Raw genomic sequence first — 13,700 nt, 5'->3', positions numbered from 1 at the left:
CTAAACCACCCCCAGCGGCACCCTGGAGCCTAGGACCCATTGGCAGTCTTTGGAATGGCCAGATGGTGTTGGCTGCAATGGGATCCTCAGCACTGAGCCCCAGCTGGCACTGTCCTAGTGATAACAAGACAGACTCAGGCCACCAGTCCCACTAGCTGAGGATAGGGAAAAGGCTGGATTTTGCATTGTTGCTAGAATACCTTGAGACCTCTGTTAGGTGACATACCTGCACACAGGTGACAGCGCACCTGGCGCAGACATGTGGATCTACACCTCTGCACCACTGTGAAGGCCTCTGCATACAAGGGCATGACCACATGTGTCCACGTGTCCTCGGTGGGAACATGAACACAGACTTCCCATGACCAGTCCACCCTGGTCCCTGACTTTCTGCATCCCCCTGCCCCAACCCGAAGGGCCTGGTCTGGCAGTACCCAGGAAGGAATGGGGGAGGGGGCTGCATTCACCTAGCCTGGACCTGGGACCCCACACATCCTGTAAATATGTCATCTGGGCTGGGGTCGGGAGGCAGGGCCAGGGGCCCACATTAAAGATTAAAGATCACATTCTGGGCTTCCATGGAGCTCACACCAACCCGTGTCTCTCCTCTCTGTAAGTGACCATTCCGAGTCAATCAATCCTCTCTACACAAACTCTGGAGTATGACAATCCTGCTGCAGAGGACACAGCAGCACCTAGGACAGTGAGGGAAGAAGGAAGGGGTGTGGTTTCCCTGTGAGGAAATGGCCAGTGGGTGGAGACTGGACCCTCCTTCCTCACAATGACACTGTGCCCCTCTGGTTTCCAGTGGGGGTGGGGGTGGGGGCAGAAACATGGACTCTGGAACTTAATTCCCTAATTATTGAAGCCAGAGAAGCCTTGTGACTTGTCTAATACTTACCTCTGTCCCATTGAGCCTGGCTGGGTGACACTGGATGAATGGGACCATCACTGGCCAAAGGGCCAAGTATGAACCTGGAACCACTGCCGTGTCCCACTCTGGGAACCCACTGCTGTATTTCCACTCTGGAGGCAGTGTGGGGAAAGGGCCTGGAGAGTAGAGCCACTGGAGAGATCCACTGTGAGAGAGGAGAGACTGGAGGGAGGAGTTAGGGGAGGGGAAAAATAAAGAGGGAAGACCAGGCATGTGGACGCAGGAACTGGCCCTGGTCCAGCACTGTAGCCACCTGGGTTCATAAGCAGAAGTAGGGTGCAAGGCCACATCCGACCTAGACTCCTGCCAGTTCCCTGTGCTCCAGCCTCTCAGAGCCTGGATACAGGATATCTAAGTGACACATCTCTGGAGGCGATAGCAGCTCCTTTCCATTCAGTGCACTGAAGAGAGGCATGGGTCATCACAGACCTGTCAGTCTCCCACCACAGCCCAGGCTTGCCCCACGCCCTTGCTCTGGGCTGGATCATTCTATTTTTAACTTTCTCCACAGCTCCTGTCTCTCAGGTCCTCCATCTCCCTGCTTGACCCCTTCTCAGTTCCCAGCTGGTTTGATGTGCCCCATCACTGGCCCCAAAGGTGTGAGGAGTGTGGAAGCTGGCAGACAGGTGGCCAGGCCAGGCAGAGGGCACAAGCAGGGTCACCACCTGGTCTACACCGTGAGTTCCAGGTAGCTGAGCTACATAGTATGATGCTGTCTCAAAGAACCGAAAAACAAGATAAAATCTTTTGTTTGGATCACCTCCCATACTGCGTCTGCATCTGCATCCTTCAGCCAGTCAGCACTCCCCAGACAGGGGTTCTGGGTGAGGCACGGGAGCGGAGTTCAGCTGTGTTCCCAGTTACATCTTCTCCGGCTAACAGTGGTTCCACTGTTCTCCCTCACCAGGTCTGGTGGTCAGGGTGGAGGCTGGGTCAGGATGGAGGCTGAGGTTGGGTGGCTCCTCTGCACCTCACAGCCTGAGTTCTCTGCTGAGCTGAAGGTACTTTCATCACAGCTCATCCCAGTGTCTAGACCAGAACCGTGCCCCTCCCATCCCCAAGGATGGGATTCAGGCCACACAGACAGGCTACATGCATATTTTAAAACTTTCTAACTGCCTATTTTAAAAGAAACAGGAAAAGATTGGCTATTTCATTCAACCCAATCTACCCAAACTATCATCATTTCAACACAAAATCAACTCAACACCTAACAACCCAGGGTGGCCAGGTGGGTGCTCTGTCCTCAGCCACATCTCCATGCCAAGATGTTTCTTTTCTTGAGCCATTAAAAAGAAAAAAAGAAAGGAAGGAAGGAAGAAAGGAAGGAAGGAAGGAAGGAAGGAAGGAAGGAAGGAAGGAAGGAAGGAAAAAACAACCGGAAAGCCTTTTATTAGTTAGAGTTTCTATTGCTGTAATAAAACACCATGACCAAAAAACAAGTTTGAGGGAAAGGGTTTGTTTGGCTCACACTTCCACGTCACTGTTCATCACTGAAAGAAGTGAGGACAGCAACTCAAGCAGGACAGGAACCTGGAGGCAGGAGCTGATGTAGAGGCTGTGGAGGGCGCTGCTTACTGGCTTGCTTACCTTCGCTTGCTCAGCCTACTTTTTTTTTTTTTTTTTTTTTTGATGCTGCTGCAGCCTACTTTCTTATAGAACCCAGGACCATCAGGCCAGGGATGACACCACCCACAATGGCCTGGGTCCTCCTCCATCAATCACTAAGAAAATGCCCCCACAGGCCTGCTTACAGTCGAATCTTAAGGAGGCATTTTCTTAATTGAGGTTCCTTCCTCTCAGATGACTTTAGCTTGTGTCAAGCTGACATAAAACTATCCAGCGCAGCCGTTAAATCAGAGATATCAAATACATTTGAAGCATGTCTAAGTTTGGACTAACTACATTTCAAGTACCCAGTGACCTCTGTGTGGCCACTGGTACCATAAAGGAGCAATTGGAAATCAGGAAATCAGACAAGAGTAGAAGAGACAGAGCAGGATGAACCTGGATCAGTCAGAGGTCAGAGAGACCTACCTATGTGTACCATCCTTGCTACAAGATAAGAGAAGAGCTAAAGCTCGTCTTTCGTCTTTGGAGAGTCACACCTGTAAGCACACTGGAGGCTGAGATGGGAAGGTGGCAAGTTCAAGGACAAAGTGGCACACATAGTGAAATCATTTGAAAAGAGCCAGGACCTCACTGGAGGGGAGAGACCAAAATCTGCCCTGCCCCTAGAGTGCTCTGGGAACTCGAGATAGATGAAATAAGATCTGCCAGACTTTTTAGGCAGCAAAAGGCAGAGTGGCCTGGCTGGGGCTTGGTACAGAAGACTCCTGGCAACCACTAGCCAAACCCAGGAATTACCGGGAAATAACACTTGGCGGTTCTGGGGTCTGAGCTATGGCTGTTGGGTCCTCCAAGAGGTCTCAGCTCTCCCCACCCAGAGGCCATCTCCAGTGACAGGCCCTGAATCGGGTCCTCATGGTCTTTGCCAGCAGGAGTTCCATCTGTCTATTCCCCTTAAATGCCACTGTCAGTGAGGCGATGGGCTGTAAAGCCATGGCCTTCCGCTAGGTCACACACGACAGTCTGAGTCAGTGCTCAGGGTGAACTGCCACCTGGCTACCTGGAATGCTGGCACAACACCTCCACAAGGGAGCTTCCCCTTCAAGGGGCCTCTAGCAGATCTTGGCTGTCCTTCACTCCTCAACAGTTATGCACGTGGTCTGTCTGACCACAGATAGAGTGGCACCCTTGGAGAGGGGCACAGACAGTCCTCATAGACTGGGTCTGTGTTATCTCAGGAGGCCGATGGCTTTCAGGTCCCAGTCCTCTGGCCAGCACTGGCCAGGACAGGTCAGCCGGTGAACTGGTTCTACCCCTGTCATGATGCCCAACCCCTCTGGTGGGGCCCTGTGCTGGGCAGCCTCCAGGCTTCCTGACAAGTGTCTGAGAGGCTGCCAATTTCCATTCTCCCCCAGAGCTGCCTGCTTGTTAGCAGCTCCAGTGCCCACTTGGGTTTAAAATAAACTCTCACTATCTCCCTTTCCTTCGGCTGACCCCGAGCCTGAGCCTGGTGGAATCTGAAAATAAGATGCCCCCATCATTTCAGTGACTGAAGAGAACATGCTGAGCAGAGACTGTAGGGGGTTGGTGGAGAGTCACCCCTGGGGGTGGGGTGGGGATCAAAGCTCGGGAGAGGGGTGCTGGGAGGCAGGGCTGTTCTCAGAAGGAAACGCATCCTCAATCAGGATGGGCTGATGTCACCACAGAAGCAGACCCCATTCTCCGCTGGACATATCACAGGTGGCTGGCTCTCCTTGCTCTGTGCCTTTGTATTTCTAGTCACTTTGTATTTCCATGTCACTTCCTCTCATCCAGAAGACATTCCTCCCACTCTTTGTAGCCCGAAAGCTCCGAACCTGCCTTTGATGAACTTACTGTGATGCTCAAGGTTTGCTGGGCCGTGCTCCACACGTGAGCATCATATCCCTCAAATCTATACTCTACCACCCCTTTCCCATCTTGGGGCACCATTCTGCCATTTACCAATCCTTTCCCCAAATCACCTCTAGCTTCTAATTTTCCATGACCCTTGGCCTTTTTAGCCTTAAAAACAAAAACAAAAACCACCATGCTGGGCAGAGTTGCACATCCTTGTAACTCCAGCACTTGGGAGGTGGAAGCATGGGGGTCAGGAGTTCAAGGTCAAGGAGTTCACACTACATAGTGAAGTTGAAGCCAGCCTGTCTCAAAAACAAAAAACCAAATCCCTCCATCAAATCCATCCCAATCAGTGTCTTCAAAATCCAGCCCCCAACGGAATCCAATTCCCACAGGCAGTTTCTTACCACCCACCCAGGTCTGGGAGCAAACCTGGGGACTGTCAACTCCAAACCCACCTCCACCCTCCCTCCCTGCCTTGTGGCACCAGATAGCCCTGCTCTTCGGGGGGAGGGGGGGCAACTCAGCACCTCTCCTCCTATGCTAGGCTCTGATATATTGACTCACCGCCGCCCCCCTAGCTCATCCTGGATCGTCTTTCCTTGCTGGCTGCGACCTGAGGCATTTCTCTCTGCTCTTTGAGGGTTCTTATCCACGAACTTTCCTCACATTTAAACTTGAGCTTCGTTTTGTCTGATCCCTACCTGTCAGGCTCCATGCATGACTTGCGGGTAGCTATAGGAGTCTGGGCTCTGCATTCTTGTAGCACTTTCTCTTTATCAGCTGCCAGCAACACCGCCCCCGCCCCCCCCCCGCCGCTGCCCCACACAAAGGCTAAAACAAGCTGGTCAGTCACAGGGCAGCTAGAACCAAGGGGAGACATGCAAGGGGATGTGGGATCTGACTGGCTCACGGATGCTCTAACTAGGCTTTAATCTGGAACTTGAGTGACTTACGGGGTGTGAAAGCAAAACATGTCAATCCCAGACATCCTCCAGGCAAGTCATGAGCACCACGGGGACATTTCTCATTTCACAATAGCAATGGATGCTGTAAACAAAGCTGGGACTCTTTTCCCTGTCCCGCCTTCCCTACTAGCTAGCTCTCTTCCTCACCCTTCTGAATTCATCGAACATTGATCTGCCCAGTGTCACATCTTGTCCTGTTCTGAGAACCAGGGAACCGGCACCCCAAGTTGCTTTGTGCTGTTGGCCAGCCCAGCCCTGTTGGCCAGCATCTCAGGAGGCCCTTCCTGCCACCAGACACCTAGGGTTATTGCCACCCCCACGCCATATGCAACAGGAGCAGCATCCCCTTGAGCCCAGCCATTGTTATGCCAGCAACACTCACAGAAGCACACTTATGTGATGCTTCCACTTGTGCCACACGAGTTGGCCAGCACTAGCTCTGCCTCACAGGACCAGCCCACACGACCAACACAGGGGTGGGGAGGACACCGACATGGCCGCAATGGAAACAGTGCTAAGGCGAAAAAGGCCTGTTGCACCAAGACACAGGACAACCACTCCCTTAGCAGGGTTTTATGGGCTTGTCCTCTCCTGCTTAATAAATGTCAAGGTTTATGGTGTTTACTTACCAGAATACCTGACCAGCATCTGCAGATGCTCAAGGGAAAATAAAAGATCTGTAGTGTTGCTATCCTTGTGGTGATACACTATTTATGATTTAATAAAGCTTGCCTGGAGAGCAGAATGCAAAGCTAGCCACAACCATAGAGGCCAGGCAGCGGTGGTACACACCTTTAATCCCAGGACTCTGGAGATAGAGGCAGATGGGTCTCTGTTAGTTCAAGGCCACCCTGGGCTACATGAGAGTGAATCAGTCTAAAAGAGAAACAGAGCTCACACCTCTAACTGCCCTGCCCCCTTGCTCTAGGGAGGCAATATGGCTGGACGGAGACAGGAATGTAGGGCAGGAGACAGGAGCTCAGAAGATTCCAGTCTGAGAATTCATTGAGGCAGGATCTTCAGTCTGAAGATTTCGTAGAGGTGAGAACTCTCTAGTGGCTTGGCTGCTTTGCTTTTCTGATCTTCAGGCAAGCTTTATTAGATTATAAACAATATATCACCACATATCCTGGCACTCCCTTTGTAAATCAGGCTGGCCTCAAACTCAAGAGATCAACTTGCCTCTGCCTCCTGAGTGCTGGGATTAAAGGTGAGCACCGCCACCTCCTGGTGTGAGTGAGTTTTTGTTTTGTTTTTAAAGGAGCTAAAGAAAGAGTTCTAGTAATGAGCTGTTGAAAGGGGGCGGGGGTCCTATCTGATGGAACCACAGAATCTGTCTGGAGATGAAAACAGGTGTCCATCCACCCCACTTCGTCTTTTTGTATCACTGGCCTTGGTGTAACCAAATCCTGCCATCTCATAACTTCTACCCCCTAGCACCCCTCCCCAGGACAGTCTTCTAGGATGTGAACAATGGGCATTCCTCATGTCATGATCCAGTACTCAGAGGCAGGAGGAACATGTCAAGTTCCAGGCTAGCATGACCTCCATAGAGTTTCAAGCCAACTAAGACTATATAGCAAGATCATCTTGAAAACAAAACAGAATTTAAAAATAGGTTTTGGAAAAATCTTTATTGTACTCATGAAAAATACAGCAAAAAACTCTTACTTTAAAAAATTACATTTGGGGGCTGGGGAGATGGCTCAGGGGTTAAGAGCACTGCCTGCTCTTCCAGAGGTCCTGAGTTCCGTTCCCAGCTACCACATGGTGGCTCACAATCATCTATAATTAGATCTAGTGCCCTTTCTGACCTGCAGGCATTCCTGTATGCAGAACACTACATGATAAATAAATCTTTTTTTAAAAAAATTACACAAAGGGTGTTTGTGGCACGTGCCTTTAATCCCAGCACTCAGGAGGCAAAGGCAGGTGGATCTCTGTGAATTCAAGGCCAGCCTAATCTACAGAGCGAGTTCCAGGACAGGCTCCAAAGCAATACAGAGAAACCCTGTACCCTGTCTCAAAAAAAAAAAAAAAAAAAGAAAAGAAAAGAAAAAACAAGAAAAAAATTCCAGTTAGTGTGCATGTGTGTATGCACACGCATACTCCACGGTGTACATATGGCAGAGGACAACTTGCAGGAGTTGGTTTTCTCTCCTTTGATCATGTGAGTTCTGAAGATCAAACTCTGGTCATCAGGCTTGGTGGCAGATATCTTTACTTGCTGGGCCATCTCACTAGCCAAAAACTTACCTTTTTTATAGCTTTATTTTTGGCACTGAGGTCAAGCACACGGCTTCATGCACAGTAAGTGTGTGTTGTATTTCAGAGCTACACCCCCCAGCCTTTTTTTGTGACCCTCAAGTGGTCAGGTCTGTAGCATTAACTATATTCACATACGATCGATATATATATATATATATATATATATATATATATATATTCACACTATATATAACTGAACTCAATTTTCATGCAAAACTGAAACTGTCCATCAAATCTGTTTCCACTCCTAGCCTCTTGGCAACCACCATTCTAGCTTGTTTCCATGGTTTTGACTATTTTAAATGTCTAAGTGGATTCATACAGCATTTGGCTTTTTGTGAGTAGCTTATTTCACTTAGCAGAATATCCTCAGATTTCATCCATGTGCAGCACCAGGGGATTTCCTCTTTTAGGGCTGAATAAAATCCCACTGTACACGTACACATTTTATGTACGGGAGATTGTGTTCACGTAGGTGCATGTGTGTGGAGACCAGAGTTCAACCTCAGATGTGGGTTCCTCAGGAGCCATCTACCTTGGTTTTTGTTTTGAGACAGGTCTGAGTGGTCTGGGGCTCATAAAATACACAGCCAAGGCTGGCTGTCCAGTGTCTCAGGGATCTGCTTGTCCCAGAGCTGGGACTCCAAGTGTGCCATCATGCCATCTTTCCTTATGTGGGGACTCAGGATGGGAACTTGGGCCCTCATGCTTGTGAGGCAAGCACTTTCCAAACTGATCTATCTGCAACATCTGGAGCCCAACTTTTGGGGTACAAATTCACACACACAAAAAAGCCATTTGCCTGTGGCTTTGCAACCACTGACATAGGCTGGAGATATTCATGGTCAGAGTCACCACCCTGCCAGCTAAGTTTTCCTTTCTTCTCTCCTGGTAGGCTTTCCCTGGACCCCCTTCTCAGGCTGCTGCCAAACTAGGTACCTCCCCTGAAATCTGGTCAGGCTTTTACTGCTCTACAAAACAACAGTTACATCTTCATTGTCATCATTGGCAGATTTGGTGAGAAAACTGGGAATTCTTAAAGGGAAGAATTAGTTAAAATAGAGTTTTTTCCCATGCCAAAATGGGAAACATAATTACAATAGAGAAAGTTAGGTCTCTATATGACTATAAAATGCATGGTTTAAAAATGTAACAATAAAGGGATAATCAACTTAACCAGGATTGACATGTTAATTACCATTTTGATAACACTTTTTTTTTTTATTTTCCAAGTCAGGGTTTCTCTGTGTAGCTTTGTAGACCAGGCTGGCCTCAAACTCAGAGATCCGCCTGCCTCTGCCTCCCGAGTGGTGATGGGATTAAAGGCGTGCTACACCACCACCTGGCAGGAGAACCAATTTCAACACTGCATTATAAAGTTAGAGAGGAACAGCCTAAGGTTTTCAAACAACCAAACTTAATATATCCAGTAACTTTACAGGAATTGTCAAGTGATAGCGGCTCTGTAAGAGCTGGTTGGACTCCTGTGGCAATGTTGTATTTAAGGCGATTCAAGGAAGCAATAGTCTCATATGACATGCACTCACCATTATGAAGCAGATGTTAAACCTGTGGTCAACTTGTAACAGGGTTATCCCTAAAGACTGGAGAGACTTGGCTACACAAGTCTTGGAGGCTGGTCCTCAATTACAATGGAAGACCTGGTTCAAAGAAGAGTCATGGAAATCTCCCAAGATCAACTTCTCTGAGAAGCTAGTGCTACCATAATTCCTATATGATGGCCACATCCTGGCTTTATGCCATGCAGCAGCTTTGAATGCTTGGGACAGAACTGAAGAAGTGGGAAGGAAGACTGAGTCATTTACTAAAGTTATACAGGGCCCAGAAGAAATATTCACTGATTCCCTTATAAAGATTGACATCAGTAGTAAACAGAATGATACTAAATTCAGAAGCTAGACAAATAATAATTGAATCTCTGGCTTTTGAAAATGCTAATTCTCAATACAAAAGGATAATTGGGCCTTTAAAGGCAAGATCAGTATCCTTGGAGGAATGGATCTGAGACACAGTCAATATTGCATCTCATGACCATGATAAAGCATGGATAGGACAGGTGATTTCTAGAAATTTGAAGAAAAATCGAAATGTCAGGTATTTCAATTGTGGCAAACAAGGGCACCTTAAAAGGGATTATAAACAGGGTGTTCCTAGAAACAATTGTTTTCTAAGCATAATCCAAATATAACACCCCTCCCTTCTGTATTATGCAGAAGGTGTGGCAAAGGCAGGCACTGGACTAATGAATGTAGATCAACAAGGGGCAGTCAAGGTAACCCTTTGCAGTTGGAAAATGTCTTGAGGAGCCTCTCACAGGCCACCATGGCAAATTCAATTCAGTCATTCCTATCACTGTGGGGGAAACTCCTCCCCAAAGCAACTAAAAGACTTGATTTGAACACGAGAGACCGCTTCATTAGAAGAGGTGACAGTTCATCAAACAGCATCAAATGTTTTTCATTTGATGGGATATAATTTGCCAAAGGGGAAAACTCCCCAAAGTTAGGATTGGAGAGGGTTTTGTTTTTGTTTTTTTCAGGAAAATAAAAACAACCATCTTGAAAAATTTAAAGACAATTGGGGGCTAGAGAGATGGGTTAGTGGTTAAGAGCACTGGCTGATCTTCCAGAGGACCTGAGTTCAGTTCCCAGCAACCACATGGTGGCTCACAGCCATCTGTAAATGAGATCGGTTGCCCTCTTCTGTTCTGCAGGCACACATGCAGACAGAATACTATATTCATATAAATAAGTAAATCTTTAAAAAATTAAAAACAATTGGACAGATAAGCATTCAAAGAAGAAGGGGGAACTACCCAGAAAAAACATTACCAAGAAAAGGAATAATCTGACCTGATTTGATCTCTGAAGTCTCCATAAAGATGGAATCCCACGATGATTCCACCAGGACTATGATAACACCACTAACCTGAAAAACATCACCTAAAGATCAGCTTTGAACTAAAAACTGCTTAGAACAGTTTTGAGGTAGGTAGCTGAGATGGCTCAGCCTCACAGACTACTTTCACTAGGACTTGAGACAAACCCTGTACTTTCCCATTATGCAGAGACTGGACAACAAATGATATAGCGATCTCTTCCAGGACGTGACAATTAACTCAAATTTTTCTTTTCCGGATCCCCTACAGATGCAGGAAGTAAATTTAAGAATATGACAACCACATTCCCAAGAGGTGGGGTGGATGCTTTTTGGTCATTCAATGGGTTATGGATGTTTGCCACTGTTTAACTGTTTAGGTGAATTGGTTACAAGTTATTGGTAATGGTCAGGAAAAAAGCTAAACAAAGATTAGATTCAGGGTTCTTGTTTTGAAAAAATAGGGGGATACAGATATGGATAGGAGGGTAGATTATTGCATCTACTCAGAAAAGAAAAAAAGGAGAATATAGATATGATACAAGGTAGATTATTAAATCTACTTTTAAAAAGCAACTACTAGTTTTAAATATTTTGCATTGGATTGGACTTTTGTATATTGTATACAAATTTTGTTGACTGATACAAATTTGAGATTTTGTTAGAACATTCTATATATACGTTCCTAATCTTGTTCAAGGTATTGTACGTATACAGCTCATTTATCAATGTAATTCGAATTTTTAGCCCTGGAAGCTATTATTACCAAATATTTAGGATAATAAGGAAATGCAGATTAGTAACTAGTCACCTATTACAATCAAACTTATAGTTATATTAGGTATGTTTTCAAGGTCAAACAGATATATTTTAGATAGTCGGGTCATCTTCAAATACTTCAGAGATCTACAGAATATGGCATTTAAGATATTTTAATGACAGGTTCTTTTTTTTTATGACAATAAGAGATGTCTGCTCCTGGCAGCACCAATCTACTTCAGAGAAGATGGGCATAGAAGAAACTCCACATGAAGTTTACTTTTTGTGGCAAAAGTAAGCCACTAGACAAGAAAGTGCCCTTGCCATGACTGCTAGCAGTATGCTGTCCTAACTGGACAAGCAGGACACAAAAGAGTAACTGCTAAACCTTGCCACGACAGTCCTTCAAAAACCCTGCTTCATAGAAAAGTCTGTGGAATATTCTAGGCCTTTAGGCCAAAGATAGATGCCCCAACATTGCAGAAGAACCTTGGGTGACTGTCCAGGCAGTCAGCTGTTTTTGTCATTTCTCAAAGTTTTTTGGAAGTCACTTGATCGTACTTCCTGTTTACTCAGTTAATATTATATCCTTCTCAGGTCTCTGAGGGAGTTGAAGACTAGATACTTACAGTTTTTCTTGTTTACCAGACTCAGAAAAGCAGCTCACTAAAGAGGTGTAAAGTGTAAAAGTTTGAGAGACATCAAAAGATAATTTGATCATGCAAATTAGAATAGAAAGTAAATGTGAATTAGGTACAACCTTTTGGACTCACCAAGATAGGATAGATACTGAGTATTTTCTCTGAATTTGTCAAATGCAAATGGTCTAGACACTGTTGTTGTACTTACTGCCTGTATATATTGTATATAATTATTGTACTTATTGTATATCGTTTTTTCTGTTAGTTATAACCTTATTTTCTTTTATTTTAGACAAAAAGGGGAAACCTGGTGATATTTTGTCTATGATCTAACAATTAAAGCTTGTCTGAAGATCAGAGTGAAAATTTAGCCACACTAGTTATCCCTAGAGGCCAGGTGGTGGTGGCACACACCTCCCAGCACTCGGGAGGCAGAGGCAGGCAGAACTCTGTGAGTTCAAGGCCACCCTGGGCTACATGAAATTGATCTAGTCTAAAAGAGAAACAGAGCTCACAAGGGTGATCCCAGCACTTGGAGTGACAAGCCTTTAATTCCAGCACTAAGGGGGTAGAGACAGGAAGGGATGTGGCTGGGCAGAGAGAGGAATATAAGGTGGTAGGAGACATGCGCTCATGACAGTCTGAGGATGCAGTCTGAGGACAGCACCGCCCCCTTTGGTCTGAGCATTGGTAGAGGTGAGAACTCTACTCTAGAGGTGGCTGGCTGATCTGCTTCTCTGATCCTTCAGCTCTCGAAGCCCCGCCCCCATCTGACTCCGTTTTTTTGAATTACTGATTAGAATTCATGCTACAATCACCCAGCCCCTACAATTTGCTTGTTTTTTCTTTTAAACACGTATGTGTATGTGTGTGAGTGTACTTCTATCAGATACTCTGGAGCTGGAGTTACTGGTGGTTGTGAGCAGACCAACACTGGTGGGCTTTGAAAGGGCAGAAAGTGCTCTTAACAGCTGAACCATCTCTCCAGCCTCCACACTTCAGTCTGAATCCACTCACTGCTCCATGACATTTGGGCTGTTAATACATCTTAGTGTCTGTGAGGAGCGCTACATATGAATGTCCAAGTAGCTTGTAGAGATCCTGTTTCAATTATTTCAGATACACGCCCTGAAGTGGGGTTGCTGACTAAATATCCATTTATTATTTTGGAGACAGGGCCTATGTAGCCCTGCCTGTCCTTGAACTCACAGAGATCTGACTGCCTCTGCCTCTGCCTCCCAAGTGCTGGGACTAAAGATACGGACCACCATGCCTGGCTACCTTGCAGAATTCTTAGCATTATAAATGAATTATAAATTATTTGGCAAATGAAAATGCAAGCTACAGTTACATTTTATTTTCGGTAATGATTTTTGAGGGGAAATGCTGGGTAATTAAACCCAGACACGTGTATTCTACCACTGAGATATACCTCAATTTGAAGCAACTTTTAAAATTTATACACACGTCTATATGTGCATGTGTGTGGGGTGTCCCTGGAAATGGAGTGACAGGCGGCCGTCAGCCACCCAGTGTAGAAATGGGGAATCAAACCTAGGTCCTCTGGAAGAGCAATAAGCACTGGTAACCACTAGGCTATCTCTTCAGTCCATTTGAAGCGCTGTGTAGGCTGTCCTGGAACTCACTTTGTAGACCAGGCTGGCCTCGAACTCACAGAGATCCACTTGCCTCGGCCTCCCAAGTGCAGGGATTAAAGGGGTGTTTCACATGGGCTGTAGAGATGGCTCAGAGTTGAGAGCACTGGTTGCTCTTCCAGAGGACCTG

The sequence above is a fragment of the Cricetulus griseus genome, chromosome 7, assembly GCF_003668045.3.
Source record: "Cricetulus griseus strain 17A/GY chromosome 7, alternate assembly CriGri-PICRH-1.0, whole genome shotgun sequence".
NCBI classification, from domain to species: Eukaryota; Metazoa; Chordata; class Mammalia; order Rodentia; family Cricetidae; genus Cricetulus; species Cricetulus griseus.
The sequence above is the reverse complement of the archived record's forward strand: the minus strand, read 5'-3'. Positions refer to the sequence as shown.